Source organism: Dendrobates tinctorius, unplaced genomic scaffold (genome assembly GCF_039654945.1).
Source record: "Dendrobates tinctorius isolate UK_male_01 unplaced genomic scaffold, ASM3965494v1 ptg000064l, whole genome shotgun sequence".
In the NCBI taxonomy this organism is placed as follows: Eukaryota; Metazoa; Chordata; class Amphibia; order Anura; family Dendrobatidae; genus Dendrobates; species Dendrobates tinctorius.
Genome location: NW_027361732.1, coordinates 27,550,569 through 27,573,086, shown reverse-complemented (window position 1 = coordinate 27,573,086; position 22,518 = coordinate 27,550,569).

The window sequence follows — 22,518 nt, the reverse complement described above, 5'->3', positions numbered from 1 at the left end:
AGGTAGGCAGTGAAGGGTGTGAACTTCCGCTTGGGCTTAGCATCTGTCTCTGGTCATGTGTGCGGTTAGCACAGCTGAGTGTCAGAGCAGGCACCACCACCAGCGTAGACTTCCCTGAGGGGTTAAGAGATAGGGACCCAAAATAGCGTCATTATTGCTCTGCTCCTGTGTCATCTAACAGGGTAGAGCTCTAGGAGCTATGTTGTTCACTACCACTCTGTGAAGTAACATAGCTTTGTACTGTGCACTCTGTTCACATGGCGTGACATTTAGACTCTGTGTGATCAAAGTGCTTTCTCACAGCTTCGACCACCATTGTTCACTAGCTGCAGTTTAACATCACTGCACGGTGGACCCCAGGTTGCGATCACACTTTATCATAATTTATATTTCGCGCGATCCACAAACCCTAACAATAACCAACTTTGTAAAATAAGATTTTAAGATGAGCCAATTCTGGCACTTAGCCGCGCTCTTCCCATTTGCCCTGTAGAGGTGGAAAGTGGGGTGATCGTTGAAGGTTTGATATCACCTTTGTGTTGTCAGGTGACAACAAGCCCCAAGGTAAGTAATGGAGAGGTGTCAATAAGATGCCCCATTACTAACCCCATAGTCACATGGGGAAATTTTCCCACTGTGCTCATGCTGAAAGGTGAAGTGTGTTCATTGGCTGTGAACTCGGAGGACCTTTCTGACGGCACTGCAAGAAGAACTTTCTCACACTCATGGTGCCCTCATACAGGGAATTGGAGTTCACATGGAGGCACTGAGCACACTCTGCTCAGTGTCTCTTCTGGATGACAAGCTGTATTGTCTCATCATGCAACCCAGCAGCCTGCCATCTAGATGTAGCAGAGCTAGATGTGTTGTGGGAAAAATGGATTAGCAGCATCTCTGTGGAAAGGTGAGGAATATTGTTTTTTATTTTTAACTCTTTTGGAGATGACAAGGGCATCGGTGGAATGGGCGGGGTCATAAGTATGGTTTAATTAAGATTTATTAAAGGAGTCTGTGTCATTCTTTCAATTAAAAGACTTTATTCTGGGTGTTTTCATACAATGTGACTATGGGGTTAGCAATGGGGGCATCTTATTGACATCTCTCCATTATTAACCTTGGGACTTGATGTTACTTGACAATACAAAGGTGACATCGACCTTCTCAACTATCACCCCACTTGCCACCACTACAGGGCAAGTGGGAAGAGCAAAGCTAAATGCCAGAATTTGCTCATTTTAGAAATGCACATTTTTCTGGGGTGGCTGAGAGCTGATGTTTTTATCATGGGGGCAGTATCCATGGCCCCTTCTTAGGATATTAATATCAGCCAACAGCTGTCTGCATAACCTTTGCTGGTTATTAATTATAGGGGGACCCTAAGTCTTTTTTTTAGGGTCCCCCATTTTAATAGCCAGTAAAGGCTTTGTATACAGTTGTGAGCTCATATTAATACCCTGGGAAGCTCCATGGGTATTATCCCCTTCCCAAGCTAAGAACATCTGCACTCAGCTGTCAACTTTCTCTCTGCTGATTACGAAAATTATTCTGTAGCTCACGCCATTTTTTTCAAAAACAATCTTTTATTAATTAAATACATGTACAGTACGCTGCACACACACTGCACTAATTCATCTGTATATCCACCTATTCTATGCGTATTTACTGTGTGTAATCAATAATAATAATAATAATAATAATAATCTTTATTTATATAGCGCCAACATATTCCACACCGTTTTACAGTTTAACAGTTTCAAAACACAAGTCATAAGTAACAACATTAACAATACAATAATTAAAGCAAGATTAGACAACCCTGCTTGTGAGAACTTACAATCTAAAATGAGGTGGGGGAGATACAAAGCACAGATGTGTATTTACAATGGTGTATTTACAATGATGGTCCAGACATCTTGAGGGAGTGGGGGAAAGATGGGGATAGTGAATGGGCTACACACGCATACTTTCACATAAAATTAATTTGATTAGTGAACGTGATAGGCCGCTTTGAACAAATGTGTTTTGAGGGATCGCCTAAAACAATGAAAATTGTGGATAGTCCTAATATCTTGGGAGTAGAGCATTCCAGAGTATTGGCACACGACGGGAGAAGTCTTGTAGTCGGGAGTGGGAGGTACAGATTAGTGTGGAGGTTAGTCGATAGTTGTTTGCAGAGCTCAGCAGTCGGTTAGGCCAATAGACAGAAATGATCGAGGAGATGTAGGGGGATGCTGCACTGTGGAGAGCTTTGTGGGTGAGAACAAGTACTTTGAATTGGATCCTATAATGAATGGGCAGCCAATGTAACGATTGACGAAGAGCGGATGCATCTGAGTACCGATTAGCCAGATGGATGACCCTGGCTGCTGCATTAAGTATGGACTGGAGAAGGGAAAGTCGAGTAATGAGGAGACCAATTAATAGAGCATTGCAGTAGAGAGTAGGAGACAGTAGTCAACAGAGTCAAAAGCTGCAGAAAGGTCGAGAAGAATCAGCGGAGAGTGTCCATCTATTCTATTCTATCCTGTCGGCTCTTGCTGTGATTTTACACTATGCGGCTGCTGAATTCTGAATTGCCGGCTTTTCTACTATCTATCTATTTATCTATGTGATATATATATATATATATATATATATATATATATATATATATATATATATATTACAGTACAGACCAAAAGTTTGGACACACCTCATTCAAAGAGTTTTCTTTATTTTCATGACTATGAAAACTGTAGATTAACTCTGAAGGCATCAAAACTATGAATTAACACATGTGGAATTATATAATTAACAAAAAAGTGTGAAACAGCTGAAAATACTGTATGTCTTATATTCTAGGTTCTTCAAAGTAGCCACCTTTTGCTTTGATTACTGCTTTGCACACTCTTGGCATTCTGTTGATGAGCTTCAAGAGGTAGTCACCGGAAATGGTTTTCACTTCACAGGTGTGCCCTGTCAGGTTTAATAAGTGGGATTTCTTGCCTTATAAATGGGGTTGGGACCATCAGTTGTGTTGTGCAGAAGTCTAGTGGATACACAGCTGATTGTCCTACTGAATAGACTGTTAGAATTTGTATTATGGCAAGAAAAATGCAGCTAAGTAAAGAAAAACGAGTGGCCATCATTACTTTAAGAAATGAAGGTTATTCAGTCTGAAAAATTGGGAAAACTTTCAAAGCATCCCCAAGTGCAGTGGCAAAAACCATCAAGCGCTACAAAGAAACTGGCTCACATGAGGACTGCCCCAGGAAACAAAGACCAAGAGTCACCTCTGCTGCGGAGGATAAGTTAATCTGAGTCACCAGCCTCAGAAATCACAGGTTTACAGCAGCTCAGATTAGAGACCAGATCAATGCCACACAGAGTTCTAGCAGCAGACACATCTCTACAACAACTGTTAAGAGGAGACTTTGTGCAGCAGGCCTTCATGGTAAAATAGTTGCTAGGAAACCACTGCTACGGACAGTCAACAAGCAGAAGAGACTTGTTTGGGCTAAAGAACACAAGGAATGGACATTAGACCAGTGGAAATCTGTGCTTTGGTCTGATGAGTCCAAATTTGAGATCTTTGGTTCCCACCACCGTGTCTTTGTGCGACGCAGAAAAGGTGAACGGATGGACTCTACATGCCTGGTTCCCACCGTGAAGCATGGAGGAGGAGGTGTGATGGTGTGAGGGTGCTTTGCTGGTGACACTGTTGGGGATTTATTAAAAATTGAAGCCATACTGAACCAGCATGGCTACCACTACCACAGCATCTTGCAGCAGCATGCTATTCCATCCGGTTTGCGTTTAGTTGGACCAGCATTTATTTTTCAACAGGACATTGACCCCAAACACACCTCCAGGCTGTGTAAGGGCTATTTGACCAAGAAGGAGAGTGATGGTGTGCTATGCCAGATGACCTGGCCTCCACAGTCACCAGACCTGAACCCAATCGAGATGGTTTGGGGTGAGCTGGACAGCAGAGTGAAGGCAAAAGGGCCAACAAGTGCTAAGCATCTCTGTGAACTCCTTCAAGACGGTTGGAAGACCATATATGGTGACTACCTCTTGAAGCTCATCAAGAGAATGCCAAGAGTGTGCAAAGCAGTAATCAAAGCAAAAGGTGGCTCCTTTGAAGAACCTAGAATATAAGACATATTTTCAGTTGTTTCACTCTTTTTTGTTAATTATATAATTCCACATGTGTTAATTCATAGTTTTGATGCCTTCAGAGTGAATCTACAATTTTCATGGTCATGAAAATAAAGAAAACTCTTTGAATGAGAAGGTGTGTCCAAACTTTTGGTCTGTACTGTATATATATATATATATATATATATATATATATATATATATTTGTGTGTCACTGACATCTATAAATCTATGTATTCTCTGTGTATATATCTATTCTACTCTAACCTGTCTGTTATGAGCTCATTTTCTCGTTCACCTTTGATGTCCGATGAATTCCCTCTGCAGGTGAAAGGAGGTGGTGAAACTGATTTGGATGGGAAAAACCTGTCACCTGAACAGGTGGATTGCGATTGGACATCCGGAATCTCTGAGTGCATATAAGGCAGCCGACGCCCTGTAGGGTTGCTGGTGATTTCTCTGCTCTGAGCTCTGGCCTCCAGTTCAGTTCCTGTCTTCTAAAGCTAAGTTTTTGCTCTGCTATTGTTCCATGAGATTTTGTCTGATTTGCTTAGTTTTGTGTTCAGCCAGCCCCGGCTGGGGCTTTGCTGAATTTCCATTTTTGTCCCTGATCGGTTAATTCTCTTTTGCTCTGTCTTCAGAATATATCGGAGTGCTGACATAGGGATTTTGAAGTCTAGTGACTTCAGGGCTGTTTTTCCTATCAGACGTGTTGGGACATTTTTGGTAGGGTTTTTGCGGATTGCAGCCAGCATCTTTTCTGTCCTTTCCTATCTAGTTAGTGGGGCCCCATCGTTTGCTCTGCCTGTCTTTCTGCCTGTGTTTGTGCTTTCATCTGTTTTCACCGTCAATACATGTTGGGGGCTGTCTATTGCTTTGGGGTCTGCTCTGGGGCAGTTTAGATTTCCCCTTTCTTTCTTTAGGCTTATTTAGTTCTCCGGCTGTGACGAGGTGTATACGACCATCGTAGGAACACTCCATGGCTACTGTTAGTTGTTGTGAATAGGATCAGGGTTCTGCAATCCGCTAGCTACTAACCTCTCCGGTTTTCTGGACTTAGCTTGTATTTTTGTTTTTTCCTCCTCCGGTGACTCATTCATAACACCTGTCCCTTTATGACTCTATGATTTTACTGTACATGGCACATGAATTGCCGGCTTTGCAAAGGACATCAATGCATAAAAATCAGACAGCACTCACATGGTCCTAGTGCTGTGCGATTTTTTTCTCACACCCATAGGCTTGCAATGGCGAGTCTCGGACGCGTCTTGGTGACAATTGCAGCATGCTGCAATTTTGCATGCAAGCCAAATACAGCTGAGAAAATAAACACTGATGTGAGCTGCCCCATAGATTAACACTGGGCCGAGTGCTATGGGATGTTTTCTTGCATAACACTCAGCCCTATTCTACAGTAGTGTCACTCTGGCTTTACCCTGAGACTTTGGAAATGGAAAACGATTTTGATGTACAAACTGTGCTCCATTGCGAACTGTTGATCTGTGATGACCCAGGTAACGACCACCACTGTACAAAGTTTGATGAGCCACTAAATGTCTTGGCTGCAAGACACGCAGCCACTTAAAAAGACATTAACCCACTCTCTATTGCTTCAGCAATGTCATAAATGATGCCGGGCAAGTTTATTTTGCGAATCGCAAATCAAAACTGAAAATGTGGGAAACCACAAATGTCAGGGAATTCAACTCAAACTCTATCTTCTACAGTTTGATCTGATTATCTCTAGCTCCAATTCCATTTAGTATTTTTCCCTGTATAGTGGCTTTGTTCCTCTCAACTATACTTGGAACTACATCCAACCCCAATAATTAAATTTGAGCTATATTGTAGTTCATTTTATATTATAAGATAATGCAATCAGGTTAGTTGTCCTGAAACTGCAATTCAGAGATTGTTTCAACTGTCCTCAGTGAAGTAATGAAGTTGAATCGTGAACCGGCACTCAAGATATCTTCATAAAAATGTTTCACTTTAATTATTCCCTTAATGCTCCTTGACGGATATGTACAACATGGAGCCAACCGGGGAGTATGGAGCAGACTCAACTACTGAGCTTGGTCTGCACAGGGAAGATGCATGCAGTGTTACAAAGCTAACATCTACCTCTAACAGCAACGACCAGTACTAGTGCTTAGATGTGCTATCATGGTCTGCAGCACTCCTTGCCTCCCATTAAGAAGATTTTGTACATCATTAGTCAGCAATTGACAGCAGTGGGTTTTAATGATTTGTATGCCCAAACAAGGCAATATATTTGTCAGACAATAATTTAAACATCAGAGCATGCCAATGTGTGTATGTGCAAGTATTTTAAATTTTTAATATTTGGTAATCATATTGGGGTATAATAACTATGGCTAACACGGCATCTTCAAAGAAGTCGCTCCGCAGCATAGTGTACCTGTGGCTGCAATGACTATGAATATGTGCATAAGGCTAAATACAATATTTACAAACCTGTTTAATGGCTTCCCTTTCTAGAATATTCTATTATATTTATTATTTATAAATCAGTGCTGCTGCGTGTACTTTTTTATTACATACTTTTCTATTAACGCTATTAAGTTTTATTTAATAGGGATTTGTTCTACTTTGGTTTGCAAAGTGCCACTAATTTTGCTTATTTTTTTCTTTTCAAAGAATTCTGAAGTTCTTTTTTCCTTTGAAAGGATAAAAAAAAATTCAAATGTATATATATTCAAATACCATATTATTGTATTTTTTTGCCTTTTTAACATAAGAAGCAAACTAGACTTGAATTTCTATATTGAAGGTTCATAGGAATACTAGTTGCAAAGTATTTAACCTAAAGTAGATTTTAAACATTACCATTTATTTTGCTTATCTTTTTTTTACTCTAGTCCCCATGGTATATTGGCTATAGAGTTTAACTTTCAGCTTTGAAAAAGTATACCCCTTCTAAAATAGTAAGAAACTAAACCATATTAAGGTTAATGTTGCCGTCTGCAAATTAATTCATCCTTCCAACCAGCTTAAAATTTCAGTTTTAAAGATCAATTCTTACTATATCAAAGCTTTTCTTATATCCATTTTGCTAATTATACCAAGCCATCCACAAATCTATATTATTTTATAGAAATGTTTTGTTAAAAGATTTTATCAGCTCTCATCCTTATGTTTTTAGTGGATGATAAGGGCTTCTAAGATCACAGAATGCATTAAAAGAATCTTAATGCTCATGATAAAGACATTTTATGCCATTATATTAATTAACAAGTTAAGGCACATGGAAATTTCAATCAATATTATAAGTGGTTGAGAACTATAAACTGGGAGAGTAGATGTTTTTTAATCCTATGAAGTGTCATAAAATTATGGTGAAGACATATGGATGATACTGGAAGGGAGGAAGCATTCATCCTAGCAGCAGCTATACCTTTATACCAATTTTGCATCTTAAGACTTAAGGTCCCATCTCACATAACGAGATCATTAGCGAGATCGCTGAAACGTCAGAGATTTTGTGACGCAACAGCGACCTCACCAGCAATCTCGCTATGTGTGACACATAGCTGCCCCCACTGGATATCGCTGATCATGCTCGAATGTCCCAGGCCATTTTTTGATCATTGGCATCCCGCTAGCAAGCATGCATCGCTGTGCTTGACGCCGACGAGCGACCTTGTTGGCGATGTAGAACTCAGGGACGCAGGCGTGAGTCGTCAGAATAGCTGCTGTGTGACAAGGTACCAATGACCACCGAGGTCGTTAAATGGATCGTCGTATCGTTGCTGCGTCGTTGAATAGATCTGCCTGTTTGACAACTTACTAGTGACCATGTAGCGACGTACCAGCGATCCTTACAGGTCGTATCGTTGTTGGGATCGCTGAGCGTCACTATGTGAAAGGGACCCTTACATGGGTTGTGCACTACTGGACAATCCCTGCTTAATCAATTCAGTGCCACAAAGAAAATAAAAACAATAGATCTCCCAGTGCTTGCATGACAGAGGCCCTTGATGGACTGATGCTTTTGAATATTCAGTAAGAGCAGAAGTCTGCTTTGATGAAGTAATAAAGACTGCAGCTGGTCAGTGGCCACTGTCATGCAAGCGCTCAGGAGACCTGGCACTGACACCATTGGAAAGTGCAGGAGGTGAGTACAAGTTTTTTCCTTTTTTTCTTTTTTTTACTCATCAAAGTTAACACGCAAAAAATAATGTTAGGAACATTTAAAAGTATTACACAAAATAGAAGCGTTTTTTTGTTAAATCCTACAGGGATCATAAGAAAGAAGCTGCTGGTAAAAAAAAGGAACCAGTCCTAACATTTCTATACACAGAAAGAAACACTTATTAATATGCCATGCTCCACTTCCTTGAAACAAATAAATATGACACTGGAAAGAAATTTTCACACCACCTTTATACAGGAGGTAAAACAAATGTGGAAGAATCGATGAGTCTTTTTATTTTCTGATTTGGCAAATGGTGTACAAATTAAAGAATAAAATGATAATAAAAATTATCATTTTTAATGCAACATACAGCACAAAATCTAAATTATACTGTATAACTGCTCTACATATACCATAAAAAGCACGGACTGAGGTATGACATTTTTATAAAACTCATGAATCCTTTACATTTTTAGCATAACTTAATATTTTTATTATTTAGCTTAAATAAAGAACTATAATATACTGAGTAGTTTTCAGAATCCTAAAGGAAAATCTATTTTTTACTTCAGTACCTGACTGTGAGACAATATATGTAACTGTGCTTAATTTTAAAACATTATTATTTGGGGCATACCTATTATTTGGTCTTGAATGGAGTGTACATGAATCCATATGGTTCAATCTTAAATGTTCTTTAGAGTGCAGTAAACAGAATTAATGACCTAGAAAATAGAACCCAAAGGGATGCATTGTGTTGCTCACTATTCATTCCTAACCCATGCAAAATTATGCATTTGGGACACAAAATTTTAGCATCTATTGCAGGGCCCCTGTAAGAATTATAATGATATTGATTTATAACACCAACTAAAGAAAACAATGTTGTTTTTTATTTTGCTGATATAAAAAAGAGCAAGCAAATCTTGCATTTGCGGAAAGCATAACCGTTATAATAAAGGGAAATGAGAGAATACCAAGACCAAGCAAAATTAGAAATACAAAACATTAAAAAAGTAGATAACAGATGCTAATAGATAATAAACGCTTTATTTTATAATTATAAAATGCTTTTTCTTTTACATAAATCCAATAAAACAAAACTTAGCATTGCTGCCCACATTACCATAACAGGTTAAAACTACTTTAGCTGCACGTACCAGTGTGATACTGTATGTTTAGTAATTGTCCTGAGTCTCACACTCTGTAGCTTTGAAGAATATAAGGGGTGCTCACTGAACTCCAGAGGTGGTGCTCCAAGGTATGTAAGTAGCAATCAACTAACAAAGAGCTTGGGCACTCAAATGAAAATTTATTGTCCAGTGTAGAACAACGAGGCAAATGCCACCACCATACGCAACGTTTTGGAAGATATTCTTTCTTTCTATTGATTTTTGCCTTTTTATATGGTGGTGGTATTTGCCCTGTTGTTCTACACTCTGTAGCTTGCCATAAAGTTTTTTTGGAGTTTGTTGTTTCACTTCATCAGCCTTACTTCAGCATTGTAGATACAGAATGTCTTCTTATTCACTTTCCAAAATCCACTACTTCTGCCATTGTCCAATGGATCATCTAACTTTAAGCTTCCATTTCTGTTATGTCTGTGTACACTTAGACAGACAGGAGAGAAGGAGCAAATAGAGCAAGACTTAACTCAATTTTGTCTAATTTGTATTGGCGTTTTTCTGCTGGAGATGGTTTGCACTTCACAGTAAAGTGTGGATAGAAAGAAAAAGAGATGGGATCACTTATTGGTCAGCATTTTGGAGAAATTTTTAGATATAAAAATATTTTCAAAAATTATTTTCAGCTTGTCAATATAGTGATCAAGAAATTACTCAAAGAAGCAAAACTATGGTGTGAATTTAGTTAACTCTAAAATGCATAGAACATATAATAATCGTCAAAAAATAAATATAATCCTCTCATATATAAGAGCATAGAAAACTTATGAAGGGAGTTGAAGCTCCAAGTTGCCAAGCGACAGTGTGAGGGGCGATTTAAAAGTCTCTCCCCTCCTGAAATGTGCCCCCACCCTTGGGATTCCATATGATCATTGTTTTCTTTTAATTAAAAGAGCTAGGAAGAAACTTTTTGAAGTGCTTAACACAATGGTGCAAACTTTTTTTGCAGCTGCAGCCAGCTGTCTCTTCTCTCTGACTGTATCACATGGAGACCCTGTGGTACAACAAGTCATAGCACGCTCTCAGGTATTGATTCTGGAAAATGACCTGTAGTAACAGAATACAATATCTCTGAGCCTAGCCGAGCATATTATTGGAATCGGCATTCCTTTTACCACGCACCCATATTATTTAGCCACTTCCAGAACCCTGCATTATAGAGTTATAAAGCATAGCTAAGAGGAAATACATATGGTAGGCATATTTAGTGTCTGTGCACAGATAAAATGCAGTGGAACCCAGTGGCAGCACAACCAACCCATTCAGAGCTTTGGGCACAAAGTTATGGGCCATCCATGATTCCTGACAGAAAATCTTATTCTCAGACATGGGAGGAGGGAGGCAGACTAGCCCAGGGTGGCAGCATAGTGTGGGAGGGAACAGTCTAGGAGATATAAGGCAGTCCCTCATTTTGGGCTTAGTTTTTCCACTCAGGAGGACCCGTTAGCTGACGCAGCCAAGGGAACCACATAACTTAGATTTGGACCTGTGATCCATCAGCGCCTCTCTATGGTCACATGCTACATAACACGGTAATTGCAACCTATCTATACCCTATCCTTGTACTACACTTGTGACTGTATACCTGTATATTGTTCTTGTAAATACAGTGTGTCCGTAAAGTCATGGTGTATTTTTGACCAGTCACTGGAAAGCAACAAAAAACTATAGAAATGTGAAATCTGTTCCAAATAAAAGAAAAACTCTCCCAGTTTCATACCTATTCAGTGCAGTTTGATGTGGACTCCATTTGCTGCCCTACACATATCCAAATGATAGTGAAGTTCTTGCCACACACGGGTAAGGACATCTGGTGTAACAGAGTAAATAACGTCTGTCATTCTCTGTTTTAAGTGATTAATCTCGTTGATACGTTCAATGTACACATGTTGCTTCACATAACCCCAAAATTAAAAGTCTAAGGATGTCAGATTTGGGGATCGTGATATACTTGTATACTTTCCTGTGACTGGTCAAAAGTGCACCATGAATTTATGGACACTCTGTATATACCTGTATATTTCCAGTGCGCCTTTTCGGCGATTAAATATAAAATTAATCTTGGGCTGCTCTTTTATCTCGCTTCATGAATTCCCATGTCCACACACTCAGTTGGTCAATTGTATGCTACCCGGTTTGGTTTCTGACTTGATATAAGCCTGTTGGATGGGGCTTATGTCAAACGAGGAACTGCTGGCAGAGTACCATATTGTTTTAGTGAGTAACTCTGGCAGTGATAGCCGAGAGGTTTAAATATATATCCCCAGCCTGGACTGGTGATATTTATCCTCCCTCACTGGGAGCGCCTCACTAACTCGTACCTATAAGGGAAGCCTTTCCAATGACTATTTGCCCTAGATGCAGTTCCCTGACTGACCTGGAGCAAGTGTTGGCGCCAGAGAGCTGATCCCTGAAAGTCCTTCTCTCCACTCTCCCGAGTTGAGCAAAGTCAACGTTCACCTTCCCCTGTGAGATCCCTCACAGACAGCCTCAAAATCTTAATGATTTAGAGATGATCTGCAAAGAGGAGTGCACCAAAATTCCTTCTGACATGTGCGCAAACCTCATCATCAACTACAAAATATGTCTGACTGCTGTGCTTGCCAACAAGGGTTTTGCCACCAAGTATTAGGTCTTGTTTGCCAGAGGGATCACATACTTATTTCCCACTGCAAAATGCAAATAAACTCATATAATTTTTACAATGTGATTTTCTGGATTTTATTTTTGATATTCTATCTCTCAATATTAAAATTAACCTACCCTTAAAATTATAGACTGTTCATGTCTTTGTCAGTGGGTAAACTTACAATATCAGCAAGGGATCAAATACTTATTTCCCCCACTGTAGAAACCTATTGAGTTCAAAAGAGAGATACTGGGAAATCTAAAATACAACCTTATATCAGCGGCATTTAACAGGTTAAAAGCCTTGGGTGGATTGTGATTCCACCTGCTGCTGTTAGAGGCACATGTCCTTTGTTCAAAACAGCTGACATGTGCCGGGAAAGATGGGGGCTCAGTGACGGAGCCCACATCAAAGTGAGGGAGTCAGACATCAGTGTACTATTACGCCCTATATCGGAAAGAGGTTTAAGATGGTCAAGCAATACCTGGCTGACAAAACCAGTGTATGCCCTCATTCCTCTGTGACCTTCAGCTTTTGGGTCTCAAAGCTAGACATCTGGCATGAACTATCCCTCTATGCCTTGGAGCTATTGTGCTGCCCTGCCACTAGCATGTTGTGTGATCAAGTTTATTTGTGCCATGAGGGGTCAGAACAGAAAGGCGCTTTCGACTGTCAACAGAAAATGTTGACAGGCCCATTCTGATAAAAATGAACAAAGCTTGGATTAGCCTTGACTTTTCCACACCAAGTGACAGCAGCACATAAAGTGTTTTTAGCCATCAATATTTGAATGAGGCCCGCCAGTTGTTGCCTTCAAGAGTCTATGGATGACTGGATGACTTATATTTTTGACTGGTTTTGAACTTTAGGCAAAGCCTTTATGAGTGTAAGAGTACATCAACAACATTTTTTAAATATTTTAATGAAGCCCACCAGTTTTTGCCTTCAAGGGTCTTTTGATGACTCTCCTTATAATTTGTTTCTGGCTTTGCACTGTTTACAGAGACATTATGAGTGTAGGAGTACCACAACTACACTTTCTTAATATTTGAATGAGGCTCTATATTTGGTGCCTTCAAGGTTGTATGGATTACCCTTGCAATTTTTGGCAGGCTTTACAATGTATTTTTATGAATGTAGGAGTATCACAACTAAACTTTGTTTACAATATTTGAAAGAAATACACAGTTGGTGCTTTAAATGGTGTATGGATGACCTGACTTGTAATTTTTGGTAGGATTTGCACAGTGTGCAGACCTTTTATGAGTGTATGAGTGCCACAACTACACTTTGTTCACAATATTTGAATTATTTACTAAAGTTGTTTCCTTGAATGGTGTATGGGTGACCCTGCTTGCAATTTTTGGCAGACTTTGCACTTAATTCAGCCCTATTATGGATGTGAGATTACCACAGCTACATAAGATACTACAGTTGGTGCCTTCAAGTGTGTTTATATGACCCTGCTTATAATTTTTGGCATGCTATGTACTGTCTGCAGAGTTTTATTTAGTGTGGGAGTATCACAATTACCCTTTATTCTCAATTTTTTGAATGAGATACTACAGTTGGTGCCTTCAAAGTTATATGGATGACCTTTTAATTTCTGGCAGGCTTTGCACTGTCTGCAGAGCTTTTATGAGTGTGTTAATATCATAGCTACACTTTGTTCAAAATATTTGAACAAAGTACTACAGTTGGTACCTTCAAGGGTGTATGGATGACCCTGCTTATTATTTTTGGCAACTTTTGCATTTAGCGCATAGCCTTTATGATTCTAGAAGTGCCATTACATAACAGTTTGAACAAAATATGTATTAAGCTCTCCTTTATGTCTAATACAGGGTGTATCTGAGTCCCTCTTACATTAAATTTTGGCAGTTCTTGCTTCTTTCAGAAATTACACTGAAATTTCCAATATTTTAATAAAAATTTCAATTTTGGCAAACTTAAATTATAAGTATTTTTTAAATCATTTTTAAATTTTGCTATAAATAAAAGTCATTATACATTAGCATTTTTTCCTGTTATCTCCAATTTCTCATCGATTTTGAATGTTTTAGTTTCAGTCCTTAAAGTGGAACAAAAGTGTGACACCATTGTTCTCAGCAGCGATCAGGGAGTCAGAGATACTAAAATGGGTCTTCCCCATGCTGTTCTCCTTCCATTCAGCACTTTTTCCATCCATTTCAACATTTTCACTGACCCCCAGACCTCTTTGTAGGATCTGTTGGAAAAATGCCTGGATTTCCCATTGATTGTACTCGTTACTTGAAGCAAATTTCCCAGCATTAGGAATTGCTTGATTTGAATAACACGCATCAGAGCATTTTAGTGCTCACTCATCCCTAGTATTTATATAAAATTGAAAAAAATGTAATACAAAAAATTCACTGAATGTTCATAAATCCTGACTGTCCATAGAGAGTCATTAAATCCATAGGTAAGAGGAGGGAATGTTGTGCTATGGGAGCATTCTCCCATTTGGCCTGACAATATCCTTGCTTACGGTGAAATGCGCTCCGACCGGCAGCACTTTTAGGACACTTATAACAGCAGTGTGCTATAGGACACACACTGGCAGCTTTATTATGGGTAGGACATGTATACCTCTATTTTTGGTCCGTATTGGGATTGGGTTTGTGACGCTAATTAACTGAAGAATAATGGAGAATGCTATTTAGCCCTTTTTCCTTTTGCACCTTACATGCACTTGGCACTTTGTGCACACTATTTGTGCTTAAAATAATTCATTGAGGTTTGCTAGTCGCTCCCATGCTGTTACAACAGTGTTGTCTTGGTCCTAGCACACACGAGCTTTTGTAATATGCTGTGTTTCATTGAGTGTTTATTATATGTTATTTACTTGGATCAATAAATCAATTTTTTACTAAATTGTGGACATAAGTACTCCATTGTTTCTGTAGGATCTTTTGGTATTCTGTAGTTTTCTGTGATGTCAAACACAATCATCAGGTTTTTGAATTACATTGTTCCCCTAGCCCTTCCAGCTGGAGCGTACGTCATCACAGACAAGGAATCTCTCAGGCCTAACGGGAGGATGCTCCTGCAACACAACATTCCCACCTCAGACCTATGAGCTTAAGAACACTCTATGGGTAGTAAGGATTCATGTACCTCCAGTGACTATTTACATCTGACAGTGTACTTTTTTTGTCCCCACTTTTTCAGCACCTACAGCTAAACATTTTTTTAAAGGTCCCGTTACATTTAGCGATGCACCAGCGATCCCGACAGCGATACGACCCGGTCAGGATCACTGGTGCATCACTAAATGGTCGCTAGTGAGCTGCCAAACAAGCAGATCTCACCAGCGATGCAGCAGCGGTCGCCGATCGTTACTTACCTGTCACACACAGCTCTGATGACATCTTCCGCCTGCGTCCATGTGTCGCTCATCGGCACCAGCAGGAAGCCAGCGATGAAAAATGGACCAGGACGATATCGCGCGATCAGCGATATCCAGCGGGGGGCCGGTCAGAAGTGTCACATGTAGCAACATCGCTAGCGATATCGCTATTGCGCCACAAAATCGGTGACGCTTTAGCTATTTTGACAATCTATATGTATTTCAACATTTTACCAGTGTACCTCATTAAACATTTATTGCTTTAGCTGTGATTTGCTTTGAAAACATTATGTTTTGTGATGCAACTCACACTATTAAATAAATTGCAGCTTACTTTATTTTGTGCAGTGTTCACCCCTAAAAATTAATAGACTCCTTTCTAAGGATTTCTTATTATAGTCAACAATTAGTTTTTGTTTGTATTTGTGGAATTGCATATATTATCCTTCTATACAGTGGTATTTGCAAGTGCGGTAGTGTTACACAATTATCAAACTATGCAGTAAATTTATTTGATCATAAACTACAAAATAAAACACACAGATTAACTTTTTCTCAAACATGGACATAACTTTCTTGCCACAGCTGTTCACCATTTAGATAGCCATGTAAATCTCTGACTGCTGCATTTAACCTCTTTACCTCCAAGGGTGGTTTGCATGTTAATGACCAGGCCAATTTTTACAATTCTGACCACTGTCCCTTTATGAGGTAATAACTCTGGAATACTTCAATGGATCCCGGTGATTCTGACATTGTTTTCTCATGACATATTGTGCTTCATGATAGTGGTAAAATTTCTTTGATATGACTTGCATTTATTTGTGAAAAAAATGGAAATTTGGCAAAAATTTTGAAAATTTTGCAATTTTCCAACTTTGAGTTTTCATGCCCTTAAATCAGAGAAATATGTCACACAAAATACTTAATAAGTAACATTTCTCACATGCCTACTATACATCAGCACAATTTTGGAACCAAATTTTTTTTGTTCGGAAGTTATAAGTGTTAAAAGTTGACCAGCGATTTCTAATTTTTAAAAGACACTTTTTTTAGGGATCACATCACATTTAAAGTCACATTGAGGGGTCTGTATGATAGAAAATACCCAAAAGTGACACCATTCTAAAAACTGCACCCTTGAAGGTGCTCAAAACCACATTCAAGAAGTTTATTAACTCTTCAGGTGCTTCACAGGAATTTTTGGAATGTTTAAAAAAAATTAACATTTAACTTATTTTCCTGAAAAATTTACTTCAGGTCCAATTTGTTTTATTTTACCAAGGGTAACAGGAGAAATTGGACCACAAAGCTTGTTGTAAAATTTTTCTTGAGTATGCTGATATACCATATATGCAGGTAAACCACTGTTTGGACGCATTGCAGAGCTTGGAAGGGATGGAGCGCCGTTTGACTTTTCAATGCAAAATTGACTGGAATTGAGATCGGACTCCATATCGGGTTTGGAGAGCCTCTGATGTGTCTAAACAGAAGAACCCCCTAAGTGACACCATTTTGGAAAGTAGACCCCCTAAGGAACTTATCTAGATGTGTGGTGAGCACTTTGAACCCCTAAGTGCTTCATAGTTTATAATGTAGAGCCATAAAATAAATCTTTTTTTTTCACAAAAATGATATTTTTGCCCCAAAATTGTATTTTCCCAAGGGTAACAGGAGAAGTTAGACCCAAAACTTGTTTTGAAATATGTCCTGAGTATGCTGATATCCCATGTGTGGGGGTAAACCATTCTTTGGGTGCATGGCAGAGCTCGGAAGGGAAGGAGCACCATTTGACTTTTTCAATGCAAAATTGGCTGGAATTGAGATCAGACGCATGTCGTGTTTGGAGAGCCATGATGTGCCTAACCAGTGGAAACCCCCAATTCTAACTACAACCCTAACCCCAACACACCTTTAGCCGTAATCACAACAGTAACCATAACTCTAGCCACAAACCTAACCCTAACACACCCCTAACCCTAATCCCAACACTAACCCTAATTCCAACCCTAACGTTAGCCCCACCCCTAACCCTAACTTTAGCCACAACCCAAACCCTAACTTTAGCCCTAGCCTTAACCCTAATTTTAGCTCCAATCCTAACCTTAACTTTAGCCCCTACCTTAAACCTAATTTTAGCCCAACCCTAACCCTAACTATAGCCACAACCCAACCCAACCCTATCCATAGCCCTAGACTTAACCCTAACCCTAGCCCTAAGCCTAACCCTAACCCTAATGGGAAAATGGAAATAAATACTTTTTTTATATTATTATTTTTCCCTAGCTAAGTGTGTGATAAAGGGGGGTTTGATTTACGATTTATAGCAGGTTTTTATAGTGGGTATTTATAACTAATCCAAACAATTTTAAACCTCATGTAACATTAAATAACGATCCCTTCAAAAACAAATCATAACACCAAAAGAGAAAAAAGAAGGAGCAATTTAATCCAAAAAATGCAAATTTTATTTATAGAAAATTAAAAAGCATGTCATATCACTAACACTTTGCAATGAGTACAGAGTACACAAAGGATGGTAAATACCTATCTCTAACAAATAGATCCCAGCTGTGAATACCAGAGAATTGTTTAGGGCCACATCACCCAGGCTACATAACAACGGTGTATCATTTCATTACACCAAATGTACCCATCAGTATTTATTCTTAATAAACCACATAAAAGAAATAAATATCCCAAATATTCTAACTGGTGAACCTAAAACTGTAATAAGTACTAGAACTCCCAATTACTCCATAATGATCACAATAGGGATTAATACTGTAGGACTATATCATATATCAGACTGATCACTATAACTAGAATAAATATGCACAATGTCTCACATTTATATGATAAATGTAAGTATGTAATTCATATCACCCTAAATGTGATTCGTGATTTACCTGCAGTCATGTTGCCGCCCAGATATGTGGAGCACCCTGATGCGCGTTTCACCTCCTCTGTAGTTTCATCAGGATGAAAGCTCCTCTGCCTGCTCCCGGAATGATACGTTCATGTTTGATCACAGTGTGCCAGGGGATAAAGTGTCGGGAGCGGTCTGTGACCACTCCTGGCACTTAGCGCCGGGTGTCAGCTGTGAGAATCACAGCCGTGAGCGTGGCTGATCCTGTATGATGTACTGTTCTGTCCATGGGCATTAAGTTCCAGGGCACATGGATGGAATAGTACGTCCAAGGTCAGAAAGGGGTTAAATGATGTCAGAGTTGGAGTGTGCAGGGTTGGTGCACAGTAAATTATATTATGCTTCCTTAACTGAAAATGGCCTCTATGATAAACACACATACGAAATAACAACATATGACCTTAATCAAGAAATCATATGGCTCTTGCGCAAAAAATATATCTCAGAATTAATAAAATGCTATGTCTATGAAATGTTCTACCTACCTTGTATCTAGTTACAGAAAATATGAAAAAACTGAAGGCAGCACTCCTTTTCAAAGGGTAAAAAATGTGGTTTAATTTCAGACCCACATGGTCGGTGATGTTTTGGCTCATGAAGACATGTGGCACAATGAATATATCACTAAAACAGAATCCTAACCACATGATTCCCTAATCAAAGATGTCTGCAGTAATACAACTGTTTATAACAAACAAGATCTTAAAGGGAATCTGTCTACAAGATTTTGCTATGTAATCTAAAGACAGCCTGTTTTAAACACAGATTTCAGCAATGCCTCTCATTGTGGTTTTGTTTGCTTGCAATGATTGTTTTAGCATTAGGAGCTTATCATTGAGAGTCTGGTGAGGGCGGTGTTAGCTTTCTCAGCTCTGCTTCATTGCTAAATCTAAAAACTCTGATTGTGTCAGAACGGCTGCACGCTGTAATCTAAGGAATTCTTCATTGGATTCAGGGTATTTTTGTTTACATTATGCTGCTCTTAGATGGGGTAGCAAAAACCTGTTGAAAGATTCTCTTTCACATACAAGTGAATATATATCTGTCACAGTAGGTCCCAACCTCATTATGCCCAAATAATTCATGGCTGCTGCAATAAACATGTTTGGGGAATAACAGATTATGACTTTAACAAAGATGGCATGCAGCATATGCACAATAAGTGTATCTGAGACAAGATGCAGCTTATGCAGTGTTGTTGTGTGCACTGTTACTAAAAGGCATTAGTGTAACAGGTATGCCAAAGGCCAAAAGTGTGCATTATGTTTTATTTTTAACAATTTTCTCCCTCCCAACAAAAAGCTGTAGCCAAGAATGCTATCATGGTTGGTAGGTACATTTATGCAAATAATGAGTTGACATGAGTCCTTCTTATTGTTGTAGGAGGTATAGTTAATAAATTGGACTAATAAAACAAAAAACACAAAATGTTTAACTTTGTTATTTATTTATTTATTTTAAATTCAACCCTACTTATCAAAAAAATCCTCAAATAAAGAAAAGATATAAGCTACCGTATTTTCCGCTTTGTAAGATGCACTTTTTTCCCCCAAATTTGGGGGGAAAACGGGGGTGCGTCTTACAAAGCGGACATGCCTTACCTAGGCTGTGATCGGGGGCGTCCAGCGATTGCTGGCAGGTGCTGTGGGTGTCTCCGGTGCCGCTATTTGTGTCCGTCGATGCCCGGGGCTCTGCCAACATTGTGCGACAGACCAGAGCCCCGGCATTTCCTCGGTTCCCTGTGTGCCGGTAAAAAAATGGCCACCAGCGCGTGCGCAGATGGGATCTCGGGACCCAGTTCTCAAGAGATGAGATGTGAAATCTCATCTCTCGAGAGCTGGGTCCCGAGATCCCATCTGCGCACGCGCCGGCGGCCATTTTCCCTGGGTTCCCTGTGTGCGCGCGGTGGTGCCGGTAAAAAAAATGGCCGCAGCGTGTGCGCAAATGGGATCTCGGGACCCAGCTCTCGAGAGATGAGATTTCAAATCTCATCTCTCGAGAACTGGGTCCCGAGATACCATCTGCGCACGCGCCGGCGGCCATTTTTTTTAACCGGCACCACAGCGCGCGTATACAGGGAACCAAGGAAATGCTGTGGCTCTGGCCTGTCGAACAATGTCGGCAGAGCCCGGAGCATTGACGGGCACGCAACGCTGCACCGCTGGGCACCGGAGACACCCGCAGCACTGGCCAACAACCGCCGGACAAGCGGAGAAACCTGGCTGCAGCACAAGACCCTGCAGCAGCAGCAACGGCACACATCAGAGCCCCCCTCATCCCTGAATGTGGCCTGCAGCATCACTCCACGCCTGCCTCCTCCAGCAGCGAGCCTGGGACCCCGCTACACCACAGCCACCAACCCCGGTAAGCAATACGATGCAAGGATTATAAGAGGCACCACCATTTTATTAAAAAATATTTTTTTCTTATTTTTCTCCTCAAAATTTGTGGTGCGTCATATAATCCGGAGCGTCTTATAAAGCGAAAAATACGGTATATTGCTAGGTAACTACATGCCCAGAAAGAAGCATTAGGTATTAGCAAACAGTCTTCTCATGGGGTAAATGGTGGCTAAATTAGACTGTTAAAACAGGTATACAAAGAATAAAAAATGTTCTTTTTTAAGCTTTAAAAAATACTTATCAACCTCCTTTCCCAAAAAAGGATGTGACAAGAAAAGCTAAGTAAATGCACTTCCCAAAACGTAGCATCTGCAACAAACCACTATATTTGTGTGTCATGTGCATTTGTAACATTGACGTACTAAAACTAATGTGCAAAAAAAAAAGCTAGACCTTTTAAAATATGTACTTTTTTTTAAGGTAAGCAGCATTTAAATTTCAGGAATATTGAGAATTCTGAAAGAAATATATCGGCTTGTTGTAGGTGGTGGCCATGGACAGCAGAGTGTCTGGGCATTACTCATGTGGCAAAGGCATGCACTGCAGGTTTTTCAAAACAGAACACTCTACCTAAGCACAGACTGATTTGCATCTTTACAACATGATTGAGTTCATGAGAATAAAGTATTGTTAGGCGTCAGATTTCTGTGTTTACTCTACAGGGATCCAGACCCTCACATTCTGCAGTCTCTTGCTGTTTATCTACTGCAGAGGAGATTGCAGAGGAGATTGCCTTGCAGCAAATCTCTCCTGAGGCTAAGTCCTTCTGTCCTCCTACTGAGCATGCTCATGGGACGATCCCCCGTTGGAGATCGGGAGTCATGTGCTCAGGTCCTGCTCCAGATCTCATTGGTCCATCTCAGATCTGGAGGCTTGCAGAAGGTCCCGGCTGCTATAAAAGGCCCGCATGGCTGTTCCACCATGCGCTAGTATAGACTTACTTGCTGCTGTGTTTATGAGGACGGATGTATGATTCTAGTGAATGACTCATTATAAAACTCCCTCCCTCTGATATTATGTATGTGGTTAGGGACTGAGTTAGAATCAGCGCCAGCGCTCTTCTGCTGCAACATCCACAGCTGCTAGCATCCGACATTGCGCTTGCATCATAGCTTTGTCATTTAGCGGCAGTGTCCACGCCGCGCTGCAGTAGCAGCTCTCCTTAGCGTCCGCAGCTGCGACGCCGCACACACGGTAGGTCTAGACGGACGTAGTGCCGCCGTCTTGGGCTATTCCTGTGACCTGATACCGTGTGTGTATTTATACGGAGTACTGTGACCTCAACAGGCTCAGTCTGTGTATTTGTGCTTATTTAGCATCTCCGTGACTTAACAGAGATTGCTCTGCCCACCTGGGTAATGCTTAACCCTGTGCGCATTACCGCCATATTGCTCCTGCCACCACTTAGCAGCGGTTATATCACCTACTGCACGATGGACCCCGAGTGACGAACGCACTTTATTATTATTTTTATTTAGTGCGTTCCGCCGTTCCTAACATCATAATAGCGCCCGGGTCTGGCTAGTGATGGCAGAACAGCAGCAACTGTTACAGTGTATTCGGCACCTTGAGGGCCGGTTGGCCACACTTAAGAGGGCTCTCTCAGCTGCACAATCCACCGAAGCTGCTGTAAAGGCAATCACAGATACGGTTTCCCATATGTCCACGTCCTCCCTCGCGCCGACAGTTACTCGCCTCCTGTTGC